The sequence below is a fragment of the Tenrec ecaudatus genome, chromosome 13 (assembly GCF_050624435.1).
Source record: "Tenrec ecaudatus isolate mTenEca1 chromosome 13, mTenEca1.hap1, whole genome shotgun sequence".
Taxonomy (NCBI): Eukaryota; Metazoa; Chordata; class Mammalia; order Afrosoricida; family Tenrecidae; genus Tenrec; species Tenrec ecaudatus.
In genome coordinates, this window is record NC_134542.1 from 71,079,185 (window position 1) to 71,106,473 (window position 27,289).

General features: G+C 41.3%; 1 protein-coding gene across 1 annotated transcript in view; it reads right to left on the reverse strand.

Annotated features, from left to right (window-relative positions):
• The window catches only part of B3GALT1 (beta-1,3-galactosyltransferase 1), a 620,075-nt gene that overhangs the window by 250,371 nt on the left and 342,415 nt on the right, over nucleotides 1-27,289 (reverse strand). Inside the window, exon 3 of the mRNA XM_075529500.1 lies at nucleotides 9,674-9,734. The gene's annotated coding sequence lies outside the window, so the exon portion shown is untranslated. The remainder of the gene's footprint in view (nucleotides 1-9,673; nucleotides 9,735-27,289) is intronic.

The window sequence follows — 27,289 nt, forward strand, 5'->3', positions numbered from 1 at the left end:
CAAAGCAAAGAAGCTCTCCACAGCATGTACTTGTATGTGAAGTTGGCAACAAACTGAGGAAATATCATCATCATCAGGGCTCTATAACCCGAGTAAGGTCTTCCCAGGGCTGTTGGGTGTTTGCACAGCATATTTCATCATACAGTTGATTCCATCATATTATAGCACATTAAGGTGGAGGCCCCAATAGCCAAACTACTGGGAAAACTGACTCAGTCATGTTGATGTAAATCTATTGCAGAGAGCTAAAGAATCTAGTTAACCTTCTTGCTTATTTTAAATTCTAACTTAAAAACATGTATAATTAATAAATTTCCATTGTTCTACTAGGATGTGTACTTCACTAAGTATAGTAAATTGCTTTTTTTATATAAAATGAGTTTCAAAAGAATTTTAACACAAATTTCTAGGTAAGAAGCATTGTTTTAAATTTATATCACTAAATATTATTTTTAAAATATTACCCTTTCCTTATGGAATTCGATAATTGTCCGATTCTAAGGGTTTTCTCTAACTTTTCTCTAGCTTTTCCAGATAATTAGACAGGATGCATGCCTTACTGATCTAGGGTAAGAGGAATAAGAAAGTCCACAATAAGACATGACAGAAAAAAATTATGTCTTAAATTGAAAAAAAGAAAAGGCACTTAGTCTAGACAGCAGAGAAATAATGCTGGTGCAGATTGTGGAGTAAGTTCTGTTCCCTCATCACTTATCTCTGGCTATGGGAGACGAGAAGCAGGAGGAGCGGAAGAGACTTCACAAAAGGAGACCTTAGAGTTTAGCCTGAACAGCCAGCACCGCGACTTGCCAACAGAACAGAAGCTGACGAGAAGTCACGCAGCTGGTTCTTCTTAGTTCCAAGCAGTACAACTAAGACTAGCTAGAGCTCTGGTGGGGTACCAATTAAACACTCAGCTGCTAACCAAACAGTTAGGAGTTCAAATCCACTATCTGCACCACAGGAGAGAAACGTTGGCTAGGGAATCCCATGAGGATTAGCCATTCCTATTGAGATGATTCCAACTCGGAGTGATCCTAACACATAACAGAACTACCACATGGGGTGCCCAAGGCTATACATCTTTTCTGAAACACACTGCCCCATCTTTCTCCCCCAGAGTGACTGGTGGGGTAGAACCGCCAACCACATTTCAGTTGGCATCTGAGAGCTGTAACCACTGTACAACAGGCTCTTTCTGTGGAGAGTGGGGCCCAGGGAACCAGATGAGGCAGTTCTACTTACAGCATCACTGTAAGCTGGAATGGGACCCACGGCCTCCTGCAACAACAATGTATTATTGAGTATTTCCCAACGGCCAAGGTTCTCTTGACTGTATCTCAATTGTCATCGTAGCGTTTCCTGCTCAGAGCCGCTCTTTAGACGGAGCAGGGCTGCTCCTCCGAGTTTCTGAGATGGTCAGACTTTCTAGGAGGAGACAGCACCAGCTTTCTGCCTCAGAGCACAGTGGGTTTGAACAAGGGACTTAGAGATTAGCAGCCCAACGCCTAATCTGCAGTGCCACTCGGGTTTATTCTCCCCCCCAACCATTATTATGTCTAATCGTTCATTCTCACCCTTTCATCTAACAACAACTTTAAAAGGAATGCGATCATTATTTGCATGGGAAGGGGATGTGACAGTTTGATTCCATGAACATTTACAGCCTTAGAAACCTCTGGGGCCATTTTATCCTGTCCTGCACTGGTGGCTGAGTGGTTATATGTTGAGCAACTAACTGAAAGTTCAGCAGTTTGAAACCACCAGCCACTCTGTGGGAGAAAGATGAGGCTTTCTAGTCTTGTAAAGAGTTACAGTCTCAGAAACCCACAAGGGCAGTTCTAACCTGTTAGAAAGGGTCACAACTCAATGGCACTGAGTTTGGAGGCTTTGTTTTTCTGTTTTTGTTTTTAATGTAGGTTTACTATGAGTCAGAATTGACTCTACAGCTATGGAATGGTGACATTATTTCCATTCCCTAGAGGTGGGAACAGAAGCACAAACATAAGTGCCACATGGCCTGGATGACAAGCAGCCAACTGAAGTCTAGAGATGACACATTTGCCTATCTTTCTACTGCTCTCCCCAGATGACCCATTAAAGTACCCAGCCTATGCATGGTCTGGCTATTGCCAAACATGAGCAATCCTCAAGACTTCCCCACCGGCACCACAGATGGACTCCTTTTCAGACAGTGTCCACGGAATTGCTCAGGATTGTTGGTTATAAGTTCCTAACATGCATGGTGACCCTGACTAGCAGAAAGTCACGATTACTGGGGCAATAAAAATGGATGGATGAGCCCGACTGTGAAGTTCCCACCAAGCCAGAGCAGTGTTGGGACACTGATTTTCGGCTGTGAAAAATATTTTTTATTTTAAAACTATGTGGTTTTAAGGAGCTTTGAGTGTACATCCTCAGTACTGGCTGTAGGGACTACTTAGCAAATGGAAGGCCTGGGAGTAAGGCGAGCCTACTGGGTCCCCATAAATGACATAGTAGAAGGTGTCAGAACCTCAGTAGTGAACTTGATACCAAAAGCTCTATCCGATGTTGGCGTGATAATGTTATCCTTCCAGGAAGATATTGCTGCTCTGTCTGTAATTTCTTTCTTTTAAGGTTGGCAGCTCAACCAGGTATTGGGGTGTTTGGAGTGAAGCTACTTATTAAAAATAATTAACAGTGAGTCATCACAGGAAAGGCTAGGCTCTAACAAAGGGGCTCATGCAAATTTTAGGATTTTCAAAATGGCTACCAGTGAGCCCGAAGACTAAAATTAGCAGCAATGACTAGGAAATGAGGGGCGACAGTGAATGTCCACACTCGCAGATTGGGTGAATGCTGCTGTTTGGAGTCCTGTACTCTTTAACCTTTTTGTACAAAATGCATTTTTATGGATAACTAGACAAATAGTCATACAATTTAAATGCCTACAGTTTTCATTTTCAAGAGTTTTCGAGTCCTTTTTGCTATTATTAGCATTTAATGTCCATAAACATTTATAAAAGTCCCATTATTAGATATTTACATTACTGAATAGGAAAGGGATTCTTCTCACAATTTTAGCATGTGCAGCACCTCAGCTTTTAAGCCATGAAGTCATTTTCTCAACACACACACACACACACACGCACACACACACACACACAAACATGCATATTGTATACATAAATACACAGACTGCATGATTATTCCTTGAGTTTTTCAAAGCACAAACAAATGTCTGAAAAGGCACAACGTGATGAGGGCAAGGCATGGTATTAAATAGGTATTGATGACATATTATGGATAAACACTAGGATTACAAACTCAAAACCAAACCCACTGCCATAGAGTGCTCTCTGCCTCCATAGAGACGCTCAGGAGCTGAGTAGGACCCCTCCCTGGGGTTCCCAAGGTTGCCACATCTGTGTGGGAGGAGATGGTCTTATCTTCCTCCTGGGAGGAGCTGTGGTTTAGCCACTGTGGTTAGCAACCCAACACTTAATGTATGCCATCGGGTGCCTTCAACCCTGTGACAGCGGGGAAACTAGTGAGGCATGCACCTGGCCCCAAGAAGCTCAGACAGAGGACGAACAAATTGGAGGTCCACTTTGGAAAATTCACCGATGAAACCCCTCTGGGGCACAAAAGAATGTTGCCCAATATCGTGTAAGAGATGGGCCCTGTGGTCCTCAACCTTCTTAATGCCGCTACCCTTTCATACAGTTCCTCATGTTGTGGTGACCCCCCCAGCCATAACATTATTTTCGTTGCTTCTTCCTAACTATCATTTTGCTACACTTATGAATCGGGCGGCCCCTGCGAAAGGGTCATTCGACCCCAAAAGGGGTCGCGACCCACAGGTTGAGAGCTGCTGCTCTAGGTGGGAGGCACTCAACATATACACAGTGCCTACAACAAGGGACTCAGTATATCAATGACCACGAAGAAGGGGCTGAGTCAGAGCCAGAGAGCACACGCACGGCTTGAATCCAAGTGAGTGTGTTACACAGTGTGTCACATTGAGGCAGGGACAAGGCCTCTGACTTGATACCGACTCTTAACCGCAGTACGCACGGTGGCTGACCACCAAGTCATTCCTTGGTGCCGACTGAGCGCACGTTTCAGAATGAGAACAGTCCCATGTCATGAATACCCACTAGACATTCATCTTCTAATTCCCACCTTCGCACAAGCTTGCTTCACACACAAGAAAACCGAGATTCGGAAAAGTTCAGTGAAGTACACAGCATCACAGCAGGACTGTGGCAGAGCTGAGAAGGAAACCTGCTCACTCTACATTACCACAACTAGCCCGTCTGGCCAATTCTCTCTTTGTCTCCCGCCTGTCTCTCTCCGGTTGTCCTTTCTGGCATTGGCCACTTCTTCATGACTGAACTCTTAGGTTGCTGGTAGATTATCTCATGCTGGCAGATGAGATCGCCCCTCTGCCAATGGCTTCCAGGCCGCACTCCCTGCAATATGCTCAGCACCACGGAGGCTTCCTGCTCCCTTGCTAACCCCTGGTGTGGTGCTGGTTGGGTTGGTCGACCTCCGGCCTTCTGTGTCTTCTGAGCCTTCAGCATTCCCACTTGGATCAGCGGTTTGGAGTGCGCTGGGGCAAAGGGAAGAGATTTATTCTACTCCCTTTGGCAGAAAGAATTACTTCTTTGTCAGGGTTAGAGCTACAAACAGACGCCCCTTTGTGCAGTGTCACCATACTTCCTGGGCAACGCCATGAAGTGTTTCCCAGGAAGCAAAAGCTCCGAGGTCATTGCCGAATTACTACTTAACTTTCCCTGGTGTGGGAGTCTTCCACTGTTCTGTGGCACTGCACTTTTGAACTCTGTGTGTGATGAACGTAGGATGCTTCATGGACTGGATCTTTGACAAACGGAAAACAGAGATCATGTCTGTGTTTTGTAGCCCACGCCCAACATCATGCATACATGGCACACGGTAGTCATTCAACAAAATGTATAGGATGACGTGACTATGAGAAGCAGTTGGACTCTGCATACAGTGGGGCTGCTGTGTGCAGGGTGGGGTGAGTGCTTTATCTAGTTCATCAGCTAGCCCTTTCCATCCTGAAGGAAGGAGCCTACTTTTCTGCGATTGCATAGACTAAAAGATGATTTAGGTATCTCAATTGAAAGAGACATTGGATGCACAGAGAAAGAAATAAAGCTGTAGTATAGTCACTTTTAGGGGCATTCTAATACTGTTCTGGTTAGCTCCCAATGCCTTTCAAAGTCACTAGTAATTACAAATCAATGTCATACTTAAGCACTCTCTATTTTGGGCTCTGTGTCTCACTCACACTCACGTGCATTTATGTTTGGGCTCTGGTGGTACAACAAGTATGCCCATTGCCAATTTAAAGGTTGTCAGTTTGAATCCGCCAGTGGCCCTGTGGCAAAAAGACCTGGGGGTCTGTCTATGCCAAGGTCACAACCTGGAGACCTTGTGGGAGAGCTCTATCCTGCCTCATGAGGTCACTAGGAGTCAGAATCGACTCTCCAAGGTTCCAAACAACATGCAAAGCAATAACAGTTTCTGAGAGGAGCAACATGACAAGAGAAAGCAAGCAACTCTATTCTTTTTTCCCTAGTAAAATTTCACCATGTGAAATATTGAGCGTACGTTTCCCATCTGGAATCTCTGAACAATTTACCTTTCTAGAAAGAGTAGAAATTAAGGGTATGATATTTTTGACACATAAGATATATTTTCTCATCTCACTGTCGATTTTTTATTAAGACAATGTCTTTTTTTTCCTTTGAGAGAGTGAGTGAGAGAGTGAGTGAATTAGTAAGTGAGTGAGTGAGTCAAGACAATGTCTTAATGCTACTTATTTATATGTCTATTTAGATTTATTTTCAAGTATAAGCCATCTTTCTTATGACCTTAGCTTTACAGATGGAAGCAAAAAATAAAACATGATTATGAAAAGAAAGTATTTTTTAAAGCAAAGTTTACCAAACCTACCATATGAAAGAAGAGTCAACCCGAAAATACCTGTTACAAGAGATTGAATCAGTAATAAAACTCTGCCCAAAATGACAAGCGTGTTCACTGGTAAATTCTGCTGAACCGTTGAAGAAGAGTCCTTCCTAAAGTCATCCAGGAAACAGGAGAGGGGGGACACATCCTCCTTTATTGTATGGGGTTGGCACTATCCTAACACCTAAGCCAAATAAAGACATCACAAGAATAGGAAACAGCGGACCGCCATCCCTGATGAATGCAGGCGCAAAATTATCAACCAGAAACCTGAATCTAGCACCATACTCAGAGAATCACACACCACAACCAAGTGAGACTAGCCCCCAGAAGAGCAATGTATCACTATCGGTTCATTAATTACATAAAATGTACCGCATTAACGCAAGATGTTATAGGAGGTGAATACATTTCAGGAGGGAAAAGGGACGTATCAGAACTATCTGTGCTTTTGTACAGCTTTTCTGTAAGCCTGACACTGCTCTAAAAAATTAAGCATACAATAAAAATGGGCAAAACACTTGAAAGAACACTTAAGCAAGGAAGATACACAGTGGTGAATAAGCACAAAAAAACAATTATTCAGTCATTAAGGAATATCAAATAAAAACCATATTGAGTTATAACAACATTCTAGAAGAGAGCTACTGCAATAATAATAGTAATAAGAGAAAATAACAAATGTTGAAAGGATGTAGAAAAATTAGAATTTTTGTACATTTCTAGTGTAGTGCAAAATGGTGAAACTGACAGAAACAGCTAAACAGTTCCTTGAAAAGCTAAGCATTGATTTATTATAACCAAGAAAATCCACCCTGGTATTTATTGACCCCAAAGAACCTATAAGAATTGCTCAAATGAGAACATGTATATTCATAGCACACTGACAGCAGCCTATTAACAATAGTCAAAGGTAGAAACAACTCAAATGTTCATCAAATGATAAAGGGATAAAGAAAATGCGGTAAAGTCAAACAATGGAATATCATCCATGCGTACAAAGTAGTAATAACAATGTGACAACAGGGATAAAACCTGGAAACCCTCTGTACAGTGGAAGCAGCCAGATTAAAAATGTCACACATTGCATGATTGTATCTTTATGATATATAAAACAAGCAACATTAGAAACAACAAAACCTGAAGTCACTGCCATCAAGTCAAGTCTGACTGAGAGCGACTCTACAGAAAAGTAGAGCTCTCCTGTAAATCTTCATAGAAGTAGAAGACTCATCTTTCTCCTGAGGAAGGGCTGGTGCTTTTGAACCGCTGACCTTGTGGTTAGCAGCCTAATGCATAACCCACCATGCCACAGGGCCATGAGAAGAGATTAATAGGGCCGAGGGAGATAATGAGAACTGACTGCCTCATGGGCACTACGGTTCCTTTTGGTGTAATCAAAATATAATTAGATAGAGTTGATGATTGTACAATATTCTGATGGTACTAAATGCTGATGAATTGTACAATTGAAAATAATTATTTCGTTATAGGACATTGACTTCAATTTAACAGAGGAAAAAAAGGTTAAATGAAATACTATGTTACGATGGGGCTTCAAAAGGTTCATGGGAAAATTTCATTATCTTTTGATTACATTTTTCCATGAACTTTTTGAAGCCTACTTGTACATCTGTTTCTCATGAGTTAGATTCAATGTGAATGCTGGGTCTTTTATCTTTGGAATATTGATGTAAAAAAGATATCAAAATGGAAAACAGAGGACTAAGATAGGAATAAGAATCTGTCTGCAGGCCCAGTGAGCGCATCAGCATCTATCGTAGCTCAGCTTATTTTCCCAGCATGGTGGCATACTATTAGAGCAATTGGGAGACTATAAAACAGATCTTATCTCTTACAAAATTTCTAATATAGCTAAAGTGTTGACCATGTGCACCAAATTTTTTCCTAAACCATAGACAGGGACCAATGACAATTGACATTCCCTAAGAAGAATGTTTTGAGAATCTGACTCAAGCAAAGGGAGGTAGGAACACAGAGATGAGGAGGAAGCAAATCTAAGCAAGACAGCAAATCCCGTAATGAAGAATAAGGAGATCTAAACCAAAGCAACTTACGTGGGAACTGGAAGAATCTGAGCATGTCTACACAGACAGATGGTTGGTGGAAAATGTGGAGAAGGCAACTGAGAGCACTTATAGGGCATTTGATGGGTTAAAACAAGTCACTAAGAATACCACTCAATTTGAACAATGACAATAACAAAACCCACACACATAAAGTAGAAAATCATTTGGTGTTAAACGATACAAAAATTTCTTTAAATATAGGAGCAATGTGAGGGATAAAGACTAGTGGGAACATTTCATATAGAAAATAGGATTTTTATTCAAACTATTGCATAGAATTAGGTCGAAGATGGCTGGCTAGGGACATCTCTTATAAGTCAGGAGGAGCCTGACAGGGACAGCGGGAGGGAGACCGGATCAGACACGGAGCCGTTTCCTAAGCGTGGTAGTTAATGCTGCAAAAGAAAAGAGCTTAAGGCCCAATGTGAAGTTTGGAAACAAGTCCTTTAAGGTTGGTGTGAGGAGTTTGGAATTTTGTTATCCTAAATACAGATGGGATGCAGTAGAGGCTTGTTAGCAAGACTATAATATGATTTTGAAAAAGAAATCTGGGGGAACAATTTAATGGCATTCAGGTTAAATTTACAAAAAGGGTCTATGGCATGATAGACAGATCCTTGGTTAGGACACTTTGGTGGTAATCCAGGAAATAAAAATATCCTAGGCCTAGAATGAGTGCACTGAGACTGAAAGAAAAGATTGTAATGGTATAAAATACAGTCACAGGTGACTGGGATTCTAACTTCTTTTGCAAATGGAAGGACAGTGGAGACGCTGCAAACATGGAGTGGAGGAGAAGAATTAGATGTGAAGGAAGTGTGAGCTGAGTCTCATTGGACATTCTGAGTGCAAGGCCCCAGGATTCCAGAGTGACAATATCCTTCAGGACAGTCATTGTGAAGGGAAGGAGAGAAGCCACACTGAGAGGCATAGATTGGAGAATTACTGACTAACCAGTTGTAGCACAATTATAGCCCTTTATCAAGGGCTTCAAAGCGTCACGTGGTTTTGGAGATGATTTAAGTGGCACGCTGCACCATTTCTTCTCCCAATGCCGCTTGTCTTTGGCATTCTTTGCTGACTAGCATGGCGGAGCCTTGTTGTGAGGCTGCTGTGGAGTATTTTTACAGATAACGAGCTGCTGCTTCTATGCAAATGATCTCTTCCAGAGCTTCTTTTCTTTCTCCTTCCCATTCAGTCTTCCTGTGCCAGGTTGGGAGAAATCCTTTTTGTAAGGGGTAAGGTGGTTTTGGGTGCTATCAGAACTACAAGGGAACGCAGAAAGCAAACTCAAGTGCATATCATCTCGCTGATTGCAAGACTAATAGATGCATACGTGTGTGTGTGTGTGTGTGTGTGATCTTCACGTGCCCCATGCAGTACTTTGTAAGGGGATATCGTCAGAAGGTCACTACCACTTCCCTTCTGATACATATACTGCCTGCACTTGAGAAATGTCAGGCCCCATTGCAAGCCGGCTTTTCCAGCAGGTTCTGAATCGCAATCAAGGCAGTGTTCAGTACAGAAGTTGAGATGAGGACAGAGCGCATTAACAGCAAATAAAACAAGACTAATAAAATAGAAACCATGCACATTACCTATACGATTTCCAACGTAGAGACCTCTGGAACACTCTGAAGACCCAGTGGCACAAGAGGCCTGTTGGAAGATTCAAGAGGGAAAAAATAGTTAGACTTAGCAAAACCTGAATTCTGTTAATAATCTCCACCCTGCTTTCCAAATTCATCACCAGAAACCTACTACATTTAGCAAAACACCAATCACGGACCTCCTTAATATGGTTTCTTTCTTAGATAGAGTTGTTTTTTCCCCCCTTTTTGTTTCTTTTTCTCCTATGGAGGCTGAACGAGTCCATACTCACTCTCTGTGAGTGAATGGCTTCAGAAAGACACCGAGTCGCAGATGCATGCTGGGCACATTTTTACAATTATCTGATTTTTCCACTGCTGTGGATACAGAGTTTAATTGGATCATGTGATGGTGGCCGAGGGTAAGCGTGGTAAACAAAGCAAAAAGCAGCAGCCAAAACCTACATTAAAAGGTAGCTTCAGCTGTGTCAGCAACCACATTGGAGGGGTGGACAAAGAGAAAGCAGGGATGAGGAGGCAATAAGAGGCGAAGGAAGAAGCTTGTACTGAAACCCTTCAACCTGTTGCTCCCTTCACTCAAGGAGAGAACTCCATTCTGAGGAGGAAAATTTGGCAGAAATTGCAAGTCTTACTGAATGTGAAGGGACCAAAGACCCTAAAACAAAGAGGCTTTCAATTTCTCTAGCCAGCTACCTCGCTCTTTCAGGCCTGACCTGGGACCTTCCCTAGGGCAGTGGGGATGATCTGCTCTTGGCAGATTTAATTCATTATTTCAAACCATTTATCTTCTTTTTAAAAACAGTCTGATTAGCATAGAATCCATGAACCATAATATTCAAAATAACATTTATTTTCACCAAACTTATGGGGCCTTTCTGTAAAATGGGGGAGTCAAGCAAGACAGTATCCAAGCTTCCTTCTGATTTTAACATGGAATGATTTCAGAAAAAGTATCACTATTCCCTAGGGAAAAAATTCAAGCAAATATCATTTTCTCACGCATTCATGTCTATATAGTTTTTCTAAACTGACACAGACGCGCACCAATGGCTACAATCTTCTCCATTGGCCCTAAATCGTGCATTTTGAATTTTCAGTAGCTGAGGCATAAATAGCACCAAGTTCCAATGCTTCCCAGACGACTCATGTATTACGGAGTGTATTGGTTACTTAGGCCTGAGGACAGTGATGTTTGTTTGCTAAGTTCCCACAGTTTTCCTCTTCTTCAGAATTTGATGGCTGAATATGAGAGCTTGCCTGCATCGCCCCAGTTCTCCAAAGTGCTCTAGATGACATTTTGGAGAGAATTCTACGCAAGAATTATATGTCCCATTAGTGTAATTCTCTCGAAAAAGTTTTAGTACGGTTAGACTAAATGTGAAAGAATTCTTGAAAAAGAATCGGTGCAGTAAGCACATGCTCTTCCATTCTGCAGGCAGGCTTTCCAGAATAGTGGTGAATGGTTGGGCCCGACGTAAGCCCATCCCTAAGTCCCGCCTGCCTCCACGGGAGTTTTGCATGAAGACAGCAAGAGGAAAGGCTTAGGTGGGGATAGAGAGCTCTGGCTCAGTGCTGTGCTTAGATTAAATGGGAACCATTGAGAAAACACCTTCGCAAGCCAACATTCAGTTACAATGAAGCAGCTAGGGAGCATGGCTCTGAGTCTCAATGGTGCTGGAGCTGAGATAACCAACTCAATGCGTAACATCTGGGAAGAGGGCTCTGATTTAGAAATGGGAGAGAAAATCTATTAGAAATATATTAGTCAGAATAAAAGCTGGTAAAATGTTTTTAAGATCAGCTCAATAGGTGAGGTTAAAAGATGTCTTTTTTAGGGACTATGGGGAGTCAGATGACTAGTGGGAGTCAGATTATTGTACAGGTGAATGGTGGGAGACACATCATGGGGCTCTTTGCTTCCTCCAGGACAAAGCCTGCCCCTGTCTAACCAGGGCAGAAACATCTTTTGTTGGGTGCGCGTGCATGCACATTTGTTTGTTTATCAGTAAAAACTTGTTTTATCTCATCTGAAAAAAAATCTCAATTAAATGCACTCATACACATTCCCACTTTAGGATCCACTTTCTGACTTGATCATTCTCTCCAAAATGGCTAGCCCAATGGCAGTCTATTTCTGCCAATCTACAAAGAAAGAGATAACATTGGGAAAAATCATCACCGCTTAGGATAGCAGATATTATATTCAGAACTGGGAACAATGACCAAAATCAGAGTGCCTATTTTGCCATCTTTTACTTATCTTACTTTACATTTTGGTTTTTGGTTTCCGTTTACTCTCATTTCTTCTTTCCCCATGACTAATTCCATCTGTGGACCTTGATAGGTCTTTACATAAGATTGAGGTGGTGTTGATGGTAAGCACTTAAAGCAACTGCTTTCATCCTCCAGTTCAAGAAAATAAATAAACCATCACTAAGAATCAAGAGATTTGACTGCTCCCACAGACTAGTCTGCAGAGAGCACCCATGTAAATCACACTGCCAGTTACCCGCAACTTAATCACTTGTAAACAGGTAGCGCTCATTTTGAGTCTTAAGGCATCTTACACCTACTTATTGACAGATGAAAGTGAGTCAATATTTTAAGTGCAGCACTGAGTGCAAAGTATATGATGTCCCTGGGGGAAGCAGGTAATAGTAACAACAGCAGTTGGGACAAGCAGCTCAATAAACACATATTTAAAATATTAGAAGAAAAAGAAATCACCATGAAAACAAAGAAGTGATGTTGTCATTTCAGATCAGGCCATCAGGGAGGATTTCCTGAACAGGGGTTTGAGCAGAGACTTGAATGAAGATTCCCAAGCATACATTTGAGAATTACCAAAAAAAAAAAAAGTTACCTTTGTGATGGTTGTATTTACACACTAATCCCAAAGGCAGGAGTGGTGCAATGGTTAAATACTTGGCTGACCACTGAAAGGGTTGGTGGTTTGAAGCTACCCAGCTGATCTTTAGGAGAAAAGACATAAAGCTCTATTTCCATACACAATACAGGCTAGAAAGCCACAGGGACCACTTTACTCCGTTCCATAATCTGGTGTCAGTTTGAGACTTAGGAGTGAAAGGGTGGAGTCTAGCCTGTCAATCAGGTGATAGCCAATGAGGCCTTTGTGTGGGCATGGCCTTCTCCCTAGGATTCTGGGAACTCCTGTATTTCCTGGTTTGAGATGAGAGACATACACTCTCTCTTGGCTCACTCCTTGTGAGACATCCCTCTGGAGAAGACACATGGAGAGAGGCTGATGAAGCCAGACCTCTAGAACCGGAGAAGCCATGTGGAGACCTCTGCTAGCGTTGAGGTGTTTACAACCCCACTGGATCCACAAGATTTCCCACCTACTGGCCTGTGATCTTCCTGCATTAGGTGTAATTCCATGTGTTTCATGAGTCTGAAGAGGACTTTATAGATTGGTATTGGGCATATGGGTTAATATCAGACTTATGGACTTGATCTAGACTGGGCTGGGATATTTTCTCAATATTCTACTGCTCTTGCATATAAACTTCTTTCTTATGCACACATGAGTGTTCCCATGAAGTTGTTTCTCTAGGCTACCAGGCTAACACACATGGGGCTACTCAATGACAACTATCAGCAGCAATCCAATAAGGTGACCAGAAAATAAAATCAGACTGACTATTTGGTATAATGAGAATTGACCAAACTGCTTGGGACTTATCCACACTAGCTGCTTTCTTGGCTGATGAATACAAATTAAGATACATATCATAATATTCATTGCATCACAGGGCAAAATCAAGTCCCTGGCTGAAATCTCCTGATGGAGAATAGTACTTGGAGACAATCACCTTGTTTTGCTCTAGAATCTCAGGACGTGAGAGACCCATACAACATTAGAAAAGAGCGACTGCTGTTGACCTCTGTCTCCCCGAGTCTACAGTGAGAATTTGTAGCTGTTATACACCAGCAGAGATGTCTGCAAGCTAGCGGGTGCTCACAGCAGTCCGTCAACTACAGAGGTGCAGAGTGACATGGAAATTAAAATAAGATGATGCATCTCAGAGAAGGGACCTTTGGAAGAAAAGGGCAAAGAGAAGAACAGGAGGGTAGGATCAGGAATTCAAGTTTGAGATGCCGGAGAGATGTATTGACTTGGTACTTGGATATGCAAGCCTGGGGCATAGAAGACACTTCAGAGTTGGGATGCGGGGGGAGGGGCAGGGAGGGAGATACAAGTTTGATAGTTCTGAGCTCATAGTTGGCTTCTAAAGCCATTGGACTACATACGACTATTCTGGAGAGAAAATGGGTAGCAGGTAAGCACTCAGTCTTGAGGCACACCAAAATTTTCATGTCTAACAAGAATGAGTTATTGAAGAAAACCAAGATCAGACCAAACAGAGGGAAAAGAGGCTAATAGGTTGTCAGGAAAGGAAAACTGAAAAGGCAATATTTAAGAACCAGAGAAAATCTATTGTGCCAAATGCTGCTGTGAAAATGAGGTATAATAATAATGCTTATAATGGTTAACATGCGTAGTACCCTTGTTTGTCTGCCAAGCGTCATTGTATGGGCTTTCCGCGGGTCATCACATCCACTTTTCACAATGCTGGTAATATGATAAGTACTGTCATTAACACAGTTTTCAGAGGAGCAAAACCTGGAGGAGAATATTACCACGTCCCTGGTCAGGCGGCCTGACTCCTGGATCTTGAAGATGGCTAAAGCCGATGCCCTTCAACAGTGCTGCTTGAGTGGAGGCAGCGTGGAGCTGGGCGCTGAGGGCGGTGCTTGAAAGGGAACAGGAGAAGTGAATGGGAAAAGACAGGGAGTACCGACAAGAACAAAGTTACATTATGTCCAGCACTGAGATGAATCAATAAGTCATGCTCTAAAACAGAGTGCTGATAATATTTTCCTGCAACTATTCTTATAAGTAACGGTCTTATCTGCAGAATGCCAAGCCTTTGCGGGTAGACTTTACTTCTTTTACCTGTGTGTTCGTCTGGGTAAATTAGAGAAATTCAGAGACTTCTATACAAGAGCAATTAAATATTGAGAAAGCATCCCAGCCCACTTCAGATCAAGTCCATAAATCCAATATTAGCCCATATGTCTGATACCAATTTATAAAGTCCTCTTCAGACTCACAAAACATATGCAAAGACACTGAATGCAGGATGATCACAGGCCAGTGGGTAGAAAGTCTTTGGATCCAGTGGCATTGTAAGTATCTCAGTGCTGGGAGGGGGTCTATGAGTATTGAGAGTCTTCTTCAGTTCCCAGGGCTGCATCAGGGTAGGTCCATGTGGCTTCTCCTCAGGGATGTCTCACAGGATGTGAGCAGAGAGGGAGTGGTTCCCACCTCCAAGGAGGAAATAACAGAATTCCCAGAATCCTTAGGGGAAGGCTATGACCCAAATGAAAGAGTAGACTCCACCCCTTTACTATTAATCCTTTAAAGTCCCAAATCGACTTCATTATGTAACTACCCAACCTCTGAATTTCAGCCCTTCCCCAATTTTCTCTCCTCTGTTAAGTATTGAAATAGTATTGATTATGAAGAGGTTAATGGACAACTTCTATTTTGAGGATACTTTATAGATGGGTAGGATTTAAATAGATAGAAAGGATACTTACAACATCCCCAAAGATTCTTGGACCATTGCTGACATCAATTTAGAACCTCTTTTGGAAATGTTAAATCAATAGTCTGCCCAGAATGGTCCTTCATGTGATAACAGCTCTGTCAGTACAGAGCCCCAAAGCTTACACAAACTAAAATGCACTGGAAAGAAACTAAATTAGCCAGTTGTAAGCTTTGGAGTATGAAGAGTGGGATATAGTAGAGAGAAATCAGAAACAAAGGATTTTTAGGTAGAATCTTTGCATATTTAAAAGTTAATATCCAATTTAATAAAAAAATTTTTCTCCGTGTGAATAGAACATTTATAAATAGACCAGGGCACACCCAGGGACTTTTGGTCTGCATGAAGACAACCCACCCAACTAGGGCATGAATTCAGGGGCAGCAGTCCCACGTGTAGTAATACAAGTGACCCCAAAACACTTTTACATAGTTTGCTAGAATTATAGGAAGTCAGACAACTGAGGATGTTAAAAAGAAAAACCACAGGAGAATAATATGCATTTACAGGCATTCACTCTGAGTAGAAAAGCAAAGCACAGGTAATCTCTCATCATTAGTACCAAAAGGGGATCTGCCTAAAACTCTGTGATCTATGGAAACCCAAGTACATGGTGTGGCTCTGCGGACCACTGTCTATGGCTCCCTTTCGTTCCCACTGAGGTGACAGTTCTGGTGTCAGCCTTGGACAGCAGTCACAGAAATGGGGGACGTGAGGTCAACTTTTTCAAAGAGGGAAAGGTATCATCGTTGTCAGGTAAATATTTTATAACTGCTTGGCATACCTCATAGCATGCTGCCTAGATCAAAAGGATCTAGCTGCAGAGATAGCATTTGGAATATACTATTATATAAAACCATCGTCTGTGGCAATACTTAGAATATTCTAATGCAAACAATATTGTAAACTATGATTTTAATCTTAATTTTTTGTTTGTAACTCAAATGGAAGTGTCCCCAAGGTAACCTCAAAAATCAGCATACTTTCACCCACTTTCACACATCACACTATGTCTCACGGTGGGTTCTCTGGGGTTTGCCATCAAGGGAGTGTGGGAAGGACATGTGTCAGCCATACATGAGAGCTGCTTAATTTTTCAATTATTTGGATGTCAACTAAACAATTTCTTTGGTGAACCATGGCATGATGAACTGCAGCATGCTTTATTGTCTGGCTTTATGAATGAGGAATCGTTTGCACACAGATCACAGAAGAAAAAATGACAGCATAGAAATTGTACACTCTTGTTGACTCGAAGACACCTCCTAATGACAGCATCGTTGCTGTATTTCTATCTATCTAACTTTACACACTAAATAGTCCCTGGGTGAAACAGTACATACAAATATAGATATAAAATTTTAAGTTAATCAGCCATTTACTCTGAGTGAAAAACATAAAGTTACCCAAAGAACTAGGCTTTCTTGCTATGTTTTGATTTTGAATGACTGGTCTTTATAGGTCTGTTGCTTGAGAAATAAAGTTTCAATGAGTTGCAAAGTAAAAGGATGCAAACTGTTCAGTCTTAAATCCCAGGTACAGCAAGTATCAGCTACCTAGCACAGTATTGTGATAGTCAAGTTTTGCAACATGACACTTCTCAGGCCTGATTATTGTTACATGCAACGGTAGCTCCATTATGGTTTACAATCTGCAACTTTCTATTTTTATCTTCTCCAGAAATAATATATGTCTTGGCAGGAGAGAAGACTTACAGAGTTCTTATTTGTGCTGTAGTGGGTACTCCTTGGCTCTAATAATTCTTAAGCATATATACTGGCTCGTGCTTTACTTAAAAGTTTCAACTTGTGAACACTAACTATAGCTCCTTGCTGTTACCCTAATGGGAAGTCTATGGAACTTGAAAAACACTACCTTAACACATAGACTAGAAATTCCGGGCCAGGAAATCAAGGCCTAGGAAATTAACATTCCCGCATGTGTGCAGCTAACCAATTTCAGAATATTAGATTTGTTTTCCTTTGACTCTATAAACTGACTCTCTTAAAATTAAAATCATGATATTCAAGAAAAGACTTGAGAACTAAAAATACATCTGCTATTTAAATTCCATTCTTTTACGTTTAGATGCTAGCTCAACTTTTTCTTTAATGAAGGCACAGAAATATACAATTATTTAACATAATGGGTTCATTATTAATTGCAAAATTATAGATCAAAAGTTTAGGATCTTCTATCATTCTCATTTTGATAGAGGGCTAACTTAGTTTAACTGCATATGAACTCTAACAACCACATTATGCTTTCAGCTGTTCAGGTATATTGCTGTCTTTTCTTTCCCCTCTTGTTGACTTCCTGTACTCCATGCCATTGAGTTGATTCTGAAGCATAGGGACCTTGTAGGACAGCGTAGAACTGCCCCTGTTTAGTTTCTAAGCCTAACTCTTTATGGGAGTAGAAAATCTCATCTTTCACCCTAGGAGCTGTTGTTGGTTTTGACCTGATGACCTTTCAGTTCACAGGCGAAATGTGTAACCACTGAACCACCAGGGCTCTTTGATTTGATTTCTGAAGCTTCAAAAACTTATCTCACTGTCTGGCACAGTGAACATGAAATTAGACAGCTTGCTGACTATGGAAAGCCAAAGAGTGTGGCAGCTTGCTTTAAATAAGATCCTTTGAAAATCAGTTTTTCTGTAAGTTCATAAAATTCCATTTCATTAAACTGTGTTTCCATTTACAAAATATGACTGCCATGCCAATATTATTTTACTTTAGTAGTGAAAAAGATATAAAGGTTTTATACTACAACAGCACAAAATACGTGATAGTTATATTTTATTGAAATATTTATGATGTTATTGGTTTCCAAGATAAGTTTTGAAATGGATTAAATAAAATCCTGTCCTTCTGGAGTACAAAGATAGGCTATCTGCTACTCATATTCTATACTCAAGTAGGTATTACTTAATGCCCTGTGCATGACAAACACGTGTCACAGATTAACAAAGGAAGCAGATATTCTGATTCTGACTCCTTGCTTGGGCCCCTAATAGGGAGTGAATGGTGTGTACCGAACAGATATGTTAAAGTCCTAATCCGTGGTACTTGGCAATGTGACCTTCTTTGGGAGTAGGGTCTTTGAAGAGGTTATGAGCTAAATTCCCTGAAGTCATATCAGTGTAGGGTGGGCCCTCTTTCAATTTGGGTGGCATCATATGAAGAGAAGAGACATTGAGTAACAGGGAAAGATGAAAGAGTTATGGGCCTGCTACAAGCGAAGGGCCGCCTGGGCCAATCCATCAGAAGCTCTGAACCACAGGTAAGGACACCTCTCTGGCGTCTTTAGCGAGCACGGCCTTTCTAACACTCCGGATTCTGGAAATGTACACCCTACATTTCCCCAGGAGTGTGAGATAACACACTTCTGATCCTATAAATTATGATATCCACCCCCCCCAATAAGAAAATAAACCACTCCATTCACCATGGTCATGTATTATGGCAACCCTGTGAAACGAAGAGACTCTCTCTTGTCACTGTTATTTGCTTTGCGACTGGGGGCAGCTATTGCAGAGACGAGGAAGGTGGCAGTGGGCCTGCAAAGTGGGAAGAGGTCCCAAGGCCTCCAGCTTCCCTGGGCGCTAGCAGCGTAGTGGTGGTAAAGGTGGTGGCCAGGCCACACGGAAGGCAGCGGTGACACAGGAATCTCCTCCAGGTTTTGTTGTCCTAAAGAGGAGTGATTTCCGGCTTTTCTGCTCCACGCAAAATCCACTTTGCTCTGACGTGCCCTCGAGTTGGTGCTGACTCAGTGGTTCCTAGGCTGGAGGAGAATTCCCCCATGCGGTTTTCTAGGCTACACATTGTGGGTTCCAGCTGCTGTCCTTCAATTAGTAGCTTAATGCTGAGCCATTTGCCACCAGGACTCATGGCAGGCCTTGCATACACCTTGGATGCCTTAGGTGGAGGCAGTAGCAATCCATTTGGACTTAACATGTGAGTGACTAGCAGATCATGCTTCCCATAGACCGTATATACTCGAGTATAAACTGACCAGAATATCAGCTGAGGCACCTAATTTTACCGCAAAAACTGCATTTAAGATGTGCTGAAAGCTCTGGCTTATACACAAGTATATATGCTAGATTATTTTCAGACATGAGTGATAATCAAAATAGTTAAAAAATGAAAAATCTTAGGCACTTATCAAGGAGCCCTGCCGGTGCTGGGGGATAAGTCAGTGTTGGGGTGTTAACTGCAAAGTCAATCGTTCAAACCCACCGACGAAGCTGTCTGCTCCTGTCAAGATTGACAGCCTTGGACGCTTGCATAGCGCCATTGAAAGTCGGAACTGACTTGATGGCAGTGCACTGTCTGTTTGTAATTAATGAGAGAATTCCCTGAGAGGTAGAAATGATTAAGCACTTGCTGCTAACCAAAATGTGGGTGAGGTGAACCTACCCTGGGGATCCTTGGAAGAAAGGCCTAGAAGTCTACTTTTGGGAAGTCACAGCATGGAAAGTCCAGACTTCTCCGCAGTTCTACTGCACAGCAAGCGGGGTTGCCAGGAATGGGCAGGTGCTTGACTGACGGCACTCTCTGCCTACACAGAGTTCCTGGTGGTTCACATGGTCAAGTGCTTAAGTACTAGTCCAAAGGTCGGAGGTTTGAATACGGCCAACAGGGCCGTGAAAGGGACCCCTCGTGCCAGTGCCTGAGATCGTCCTGGTATGAAGCATACGGGCTGCCCCTCCATGAGTTGGACAACTTTGATGACAACTGGTACAATATAGAATGGCTAGAAATAGTCATGGGGGCATATTGCTGACCGCCCAGTCCGCCGCAGTGAAGGTTTTCAACTTGGGGACATGGGCCTCCCCAGAGTTCAGGGGCTGAATGAAGGCGCTTCGCCCACGGCTGTCCGAGGGGCTTTGCTTCTGCACCGAGGCCCCGTGATGGAAAAGCTACTGTTGTTTTGAGAGTCTCTCTCTTCAGCTGCCGACAAAGTTGCTTTTAAGTCTGTCCATTATTGCATAGTTCAGTTCAATTTCTTTTTTAATCTCTTCAGAACAGGAGAGGTAGGTAAGAGGGACAGGGGAAAACAGACTGAAGGACACTTGTCGCTATTCATAGTCTAAAAAACTGCTGTTCAATCAGACAGCCCTTTATTCCAAGAGGTCTTTAAAAAATTGCACTATAGCAGTGAACATGGCTATGTAAGCAATCTTTTTTTGTTTCTCCCCAGGAAAGTTGTAGAAACAAAGGAGATAAGACTAATGTATCTGGATGTTGGGGCCTAAAAATTCATTTCTCCCCTTCTGTTCCGATAACTGACAACAGCAGTGTAACCAACACTTTTCCTGTCATTTGTTATCTCTCATCTCTGTTAATCTCTCCCATTTTTCTACTCCAGTAAATGTCTCCAGCCGGTGCTGTGGAGAAAAGCACTGGATTCAGAAGGTGGTGCCCTGCCACACAAAGGACGTATTCTCATTTGGAGCCACTGGCAATTTGTGGAAAGAGCTAATACTGATGAACTTAGACGTGTTTGACACTGACTATATTTTACTGAGACATTAAAATGTTAAATTACAGTAATATGTGAACATGGTAAAAACTCAAATGATTTTAAATGAAATAAAATTAAATGTAAAATTTTCCTTCCCTTTAGTCCCAATCCTGGTTCCTCTTCTGAAGAATAAGCTATGGTCTATCGTTTCTTGCTTATTCTTCTAGTATGTATATTTGAAATTAAAAAGAAAGATGATTCTGTATAATCCTTAATAATATCTTTTTGAAATCATTTCCTTATTATTGTACTTGTCTCATCTTTACCCAGTGTTTGTGGTAAGATTTTCAAACATATAGAAAAGTTTGAAGTTTAATCTCGTGAGCCTCCATACAGCCCTCATCTTGATTACCAATTGTCATAATGCTGCAGTATTCCTCAAATCTGCCTTTCAATCTTCTTTTGCTGAATCATTCTAAACCCCTCTCAGATATTATACTTCGTTTCTACAGACTTCAGCACTGATTGTTAAAAACTGAGAGCATTATCCTAAAGAGCCATTGTTGCACCTGAAAAATACATAATTCCCCAATATAATTCAGTGACTAAGTTTCCTCAGTTTTCTCCAAAATACCACTTGATTGTTTTTGTAGACCTTATATTGAATCAAGGATCATACACTGAATTTAAATGTAATGTTTGTTAAATCTTTTATAATCTAGAACAATGCATTACTCCTTACATAAAATATTGACATTGACCTTTTGAAGAATTCAGACTGTTATACTGTTTCTTCATAATATATATTTTAACTTTTTCCTCTGCTACCTCATCTTCTTCATAACCAACCATCATTATGCCTACATTTCAGGACTTGTGGTAAGTCTGTATTATTCATTTCGCATCACTCAGTCTTTATCACGAGGTGCCTGGTGGCACAATGGCCAAGTATTCCATGACCAACAACAAGGTTGGCTGTTAGAATTCACCATGAGCGCCAAAGGAGGGAGATCAGGCGATCCTTGTCTATAAAACTCAAAGGCATAGAACTGATTCCAAGTCACAGTGACCCTATAAGACAGAGTCCAACTGCCCCCTGGGGGTTTCTAAGACTATAACTTATTTTTAATATTCGAATTTCTATATTCTTTTTTAACATTGGTTTTATTGGTATATAATGCATATATCATATCATTTGATCACTCAATTGTATGAGGAAGATTTGTGCAATCATCACCACAGTCACTTTCAGAACATCATCTTTAGCGGCCCGTTGGCCCTGTTCTCCCTGCCACGCCCATCGGCAATGATCAATCCAATTACTGCCTCTGTAGACGCACCTATCCCGGGCTTCATGTCAAAAAACATACAAGATACAAGAAGGAAGGAAACACACAAACAAACAAACACATTCAACAACACTGACTAGAAAAAGATCTTCGAAAATCCTCATTGAAAAAGAGGGCATAAAATATTAAAAGCTAAAGACTACTCTTTTCTGGAGTAGAAAGTTTCCTCTTTATCTCTCAGAGCTGCTGGTGGTTTAGAACTGCTGACCTTGTGGTCAGCAGCCCAGTGAGTAACCTCCTGCCATGCTCTACTCGGCCACATAGCTTGCCTGCCATGAGTTGGAACTGCCTCAATCACAACAACAATCTTCACAAGAGCCCAGATTTGTTAATAATATCATCATATCAATTTCACTGATAAGAAAATGGATGTTAGAGCAGTTGTCTGTGTTTCCTTTCTTATTCTTTATAGTGTCTCACATATAATTTTGTCTAGTACTGTAACCTTTAGAGTTGGGAAGACTAGATTTTTCAAATGAAGAAAAGCAGCGCAGAGAAACCCATTGTGTGATCTGTCTAGTCTTGTAATTATTTCAGACATGATTTTCAAATGGAAAGACTGGTGTCACTGGGGAAGATCATTTGACTTCTCATATGGTGACATTAAATTTGTACATCTGCCAAGGTACAGAGTGGTGTTTACAAAGTGTGGTACGCAAGGAAACTGCACAAACAATTTTTTTATTTTCACAGTTGCATATTTATCTCAATGCATCTTAGGTAAATACTTCACTGTGTACTGAGTTTCCTGCCCATGGATCTATTCTTTTGGCTAAGGCTTTATTAAGTACAAAGGTGAGTTGATTTAAAGTCAATTTAAAGATAAATACGACACAGATGGTATGCAATTAAGTCAAATGAATTATGAAGATCTAAGAGAATGACCCCAAAGAGGAGCTATGTCTTTGAATGAGGTCATACAAGTGTAATTAGTGTATCAAACCAGAGTACGCATGCACTAATTCAGGGTAAGAAACAGAAACAGTTGTATGGGCTGGCACTCTTATCAACATGACCAGGAAGTTATCTGACTCTAGCTAGACCTTCAAGTTATTAAAAGGGAAGTTGTTCAAATGATTCTAAAATTTAATACCTTCAGGTTACAGATTCTCGACTGGGTTTTCATAGCGAAGTCCCTTGTCCAGCGATGGCTGTCTCCTGGACAACGTGTGCAGGGACATTTATAGCATTTGTTTCTGTGGCTCTTTCTTTATGCACTTTCCGAAATGATCAGCTTTCTTCCTGTTCTGGTTCATCGATAGACTCACATCCATAAAGCTGATTGGAAAGTCATGTCTAAGAAAATAGTTTGCCTCTTTAAGATTTCATTTCTCTGCCCATTTCACGACCCCTCTTACTTACAATAACAGAATTCAAGGGAGCTTACTGTCACTTCCTTTATGTTTAACTCATGGTAGGCTCTGAATACCAAGAAGACGCTGCTAGTGAGCTTGGTATGGATGGATGGCTTTTTGTGCCCTTAGCCTGTGCAGTCCCCCCCCCCACAAAGCCTGTGCAGTTTTTCTATGCCATGTTGCACTATCCAAATACCTAACTATTGAAGAACAAATACTTATTTGATACCAAATTGATTACCAAATAATTTGAGCCCTTATATGAAGCAAGGGCTCAAGTAGAAAGAAAATTGTTTTGAAAATTATGATGACAACATATTTAAAAATGTGTTTGATACAACTGATGTATGGATTGTTATAAGAGCTGTTAACAGCCCCCATTAAAAACACATTTTTTAAAAAGTTCACACATTTTGGGATCTGAAGCCTACCAAATTACTTATTATGACAAAGTATGTCATGCATTTGAACACTTTTGTACAATATTTCAGTAAGTACAATGCAGACCCGCACTATTTCCTACCAAAGTCTCGTCATTTCAACAATGTAATCCCAGCTCTCCCTTTCTCCTTATATTACACTTTTCTTGAGAGAAAAGAGAATGAAGGGAATTCTTAGAACTCTTTTAACCAATTTGAAGAACCTAAAAATGAGAATTCCTACATCCAGTTATCTTGGTCAACTTGTCTTTTATTTTGATAATTGATCATAAATCCTCCTGCTGGTTGTGGATCCTAGAGAAAGCTTGAGCCACACATAGCCAGGTTCCTTCCATAAGGTTTGGGCACATGTTCACCTATGTGCAGGGTAGAAGTTAGCGATACCAGCTGAGGTTGGGTGGAATGGATCTTTAGTACAGCAAGTCAAGGAGATTGAAGAACCAATGACACTATCACTATGCTGGCCGCTAAAAGTTGACTTTCACCAATATCACGGCAGTGAAAGTAAAATCAGCATGAGCACTGAAAAACGAAGGGCCACCTCCACGCAAAGAGCGTTAGTTTTTTACCTCCAACTCACAACAGGATATCATGTCAGAAAAATCATTTGCGTTCAAGACACCCAGCTAGGAGAATGGATACAAGACACTGCTAGGCAAATGAAGATAAGGGGAAAATATTTGAAAAACACAGTACAATTGAAGACTGTTAGTTGGCGTATGTAAAAGAATCCTAAAATTTCATTAAGAAAAAAACTATTTTCCCTATATTTTTTGGAAAACGGGCAAAAGATTTAAAGAGGCACAAAATACCCAGAGTATTTCAGCACAAAATAGAGACAAAGGGCAAATAACAACCTCGCCAGTTCCTCCATGGTGCAAGTTGTTCTGTTGTTGCTAAGTGCCTGCAGGTCACTGTTGACACACAGTGTGACCTCAGGGAACAACTGTGGATTGGCCCGCAGGGTCCTCTAGATGGCAATGTTTACAGGAGCAGACCAGCAGGTATTTGTCCTACTGAGCAGCTTGGTGGGTTCAAACCAGCGACCTTGTGGCTAGCAGAGGAATGTTTAATCCCTGAGCTACTTAGGCTCCACTCATAAGTTACACAGAATGTAAATTCAAATGACAATGGCCTACCGGTTAGTGATAGCTCAAGTAAGAAAAATAATCTGACAAAGGAAATGCTGAAAATAATGCAGAGCAACTGGACCTTCCACGCATGGCTTGTGGGAATAAAAATGGGATTGGAAAATGATTCGGTAATTTACTTAAAACATACTTATTCCAGTCATTTTATGCCTAGTTGTTTATCCAAGAGAAATAAAGACATATGCCCATGCAAAAAATTGAACAGAAATGTGTATAGCAGCTTATTCATAATTGCTAAAAGCTGGAAACACTTCAAAACTAATTAACTGATGAAAAGATAAAAGAAATTTTGGTACAGTCATACAATGGTAGACTGCACAGCAATAAAGAAGCAACATATTGTCATGCTGGAGATGCACATGAACTGAAAAACTCCAAATTCCCTGCCATTGAGTATTGCTACTTACAGTGAAACTATAGAAATGGGTAGAACTGCCCCCGTGAGTTTTCGAGATTATAACTCTTCACAGGAGTAGAAAGTCTTGTTTCTCCCACAGAGCCACTGGTGGTTTTGAACTGCCAACCTTGCCATTAGCGGACCGATGCTAACCACTATGCCATCAGGGCTCTCAATGGACAAACTCAGTGATGTAGAAGTTGATGGGTATTGTGAAGATCTGTCATTAAGTCAAGAATTTCATGAAGGGACAGCTATGTGCTTAGTACTGTGCTGGACACTGGAGATTAAACAAGGATTCAGTAGATACAGGCTTGTTCTGAGAACATTCATTAAATGGAGGAGAGATGTTAATTAAATAACTGTATACATGTGAAATCATGCAGTATAAAAATTACATTGTGTTTTGGAGAAAAGTGTGTGAATTAAGGGTCCCACGTAGCACTAGCTGATGGGAATGGATTCCACTCAATGTAAAAAGATCTCAAAGCCTCCAAATTGGACCTGTAAACTACATCATGATAAACAGATAAAGGATGAACACTGTGAAATGATTGAATCTGCAATCAGTGCTCATGAAAGCAGCATCAGAATCACATTGGTATATCATGTTACACCAACAATAACAGTCAGGCTAAAAACAAAACTACTCAAGTAGAAAGCAAATGTTCTGAGAATGATGAGGGCAACAAGTGCACAAATGTGTCTGACATACAATGGATGGACGTATGGATTGTGATAAGAGTTGTATGAGCCCCAATAAAGTGATTTAATAAATAAGTAAATAAAAATAACAACTGCTGGTGAGACTTCAGGGAGACTGAGACCTTCATACACTGCCTGCTCCTGGGGCACTGCAAATATATCCAACCACCGTGAAAAGCAATATGGCGCTACCTCCAACAACTGGGAATAGCAATTCCATGTACTCAGCAATCCCTCTCTTGGGTACGTGACCTAAAATCGTAGCACGAACAGGCATATTGATCACATTACTATTCACAATAGATAGAAGACAGAAACAACCTAACTGTCCATCAGTAGACAAATGGATGGATAGAAAGTTTAACACATGGAATATTATGCAACACTAAAGCAAACAAATAAACAAAACCTGATGAAATCACAAAGTACCTCATGACAAGAATGGACCTGGAGACTATTGGGCAGGGTGAAATGAACCAACCACAAAAGGACTAAGATTGTATGAGACCACTGTTCCATGGAGAAATATAAACTAAGGAACAAGGAAAGGGCGTTCACTCCAAAGAGAATACACTTCTGAGTTTGGCTGAGGGCAGCGGGGAGGCCAAGAAGGGAAAGATAAAGCAAGAGCCTAGACTCGAGTGGGTATTAATTTGGATGACGTGGCGGATGGCGGTCCACACGAGGGAGATGGCAAGGTATGGGGAAGGGGTGAGGTTTGGGGCAGCGGTTGGCTGGTAGTTAAAAGGTTGAATACAAAGTTGATCATCTGAAATGCAAACCCCCACCTAGTCAGTAATAATAATAAAAAGAAATCAAGCTTCATTGGGAAAAGAAAATATATTTAAAAAGCCCTCTTTCCAGCACTGACGAACAAAGATGTCATGCTGAGTGGTACAGCACACCTGACTCAAGGGATGGGGTTTTCAATCACCTTGTATGCACGCGAAAGCTGGGCGCTGCAGAAAGAACACCGGAGAAGAACAGATGCATTTGAATCATGGTGCTGGAGCGGACCACTGAGCGAACCACGGACTGCCAGAAGAATAAACAAATCTGTCTCCGAAGACGTACAGTCGGCGTGCTCCTGACAACTGAAGCTGG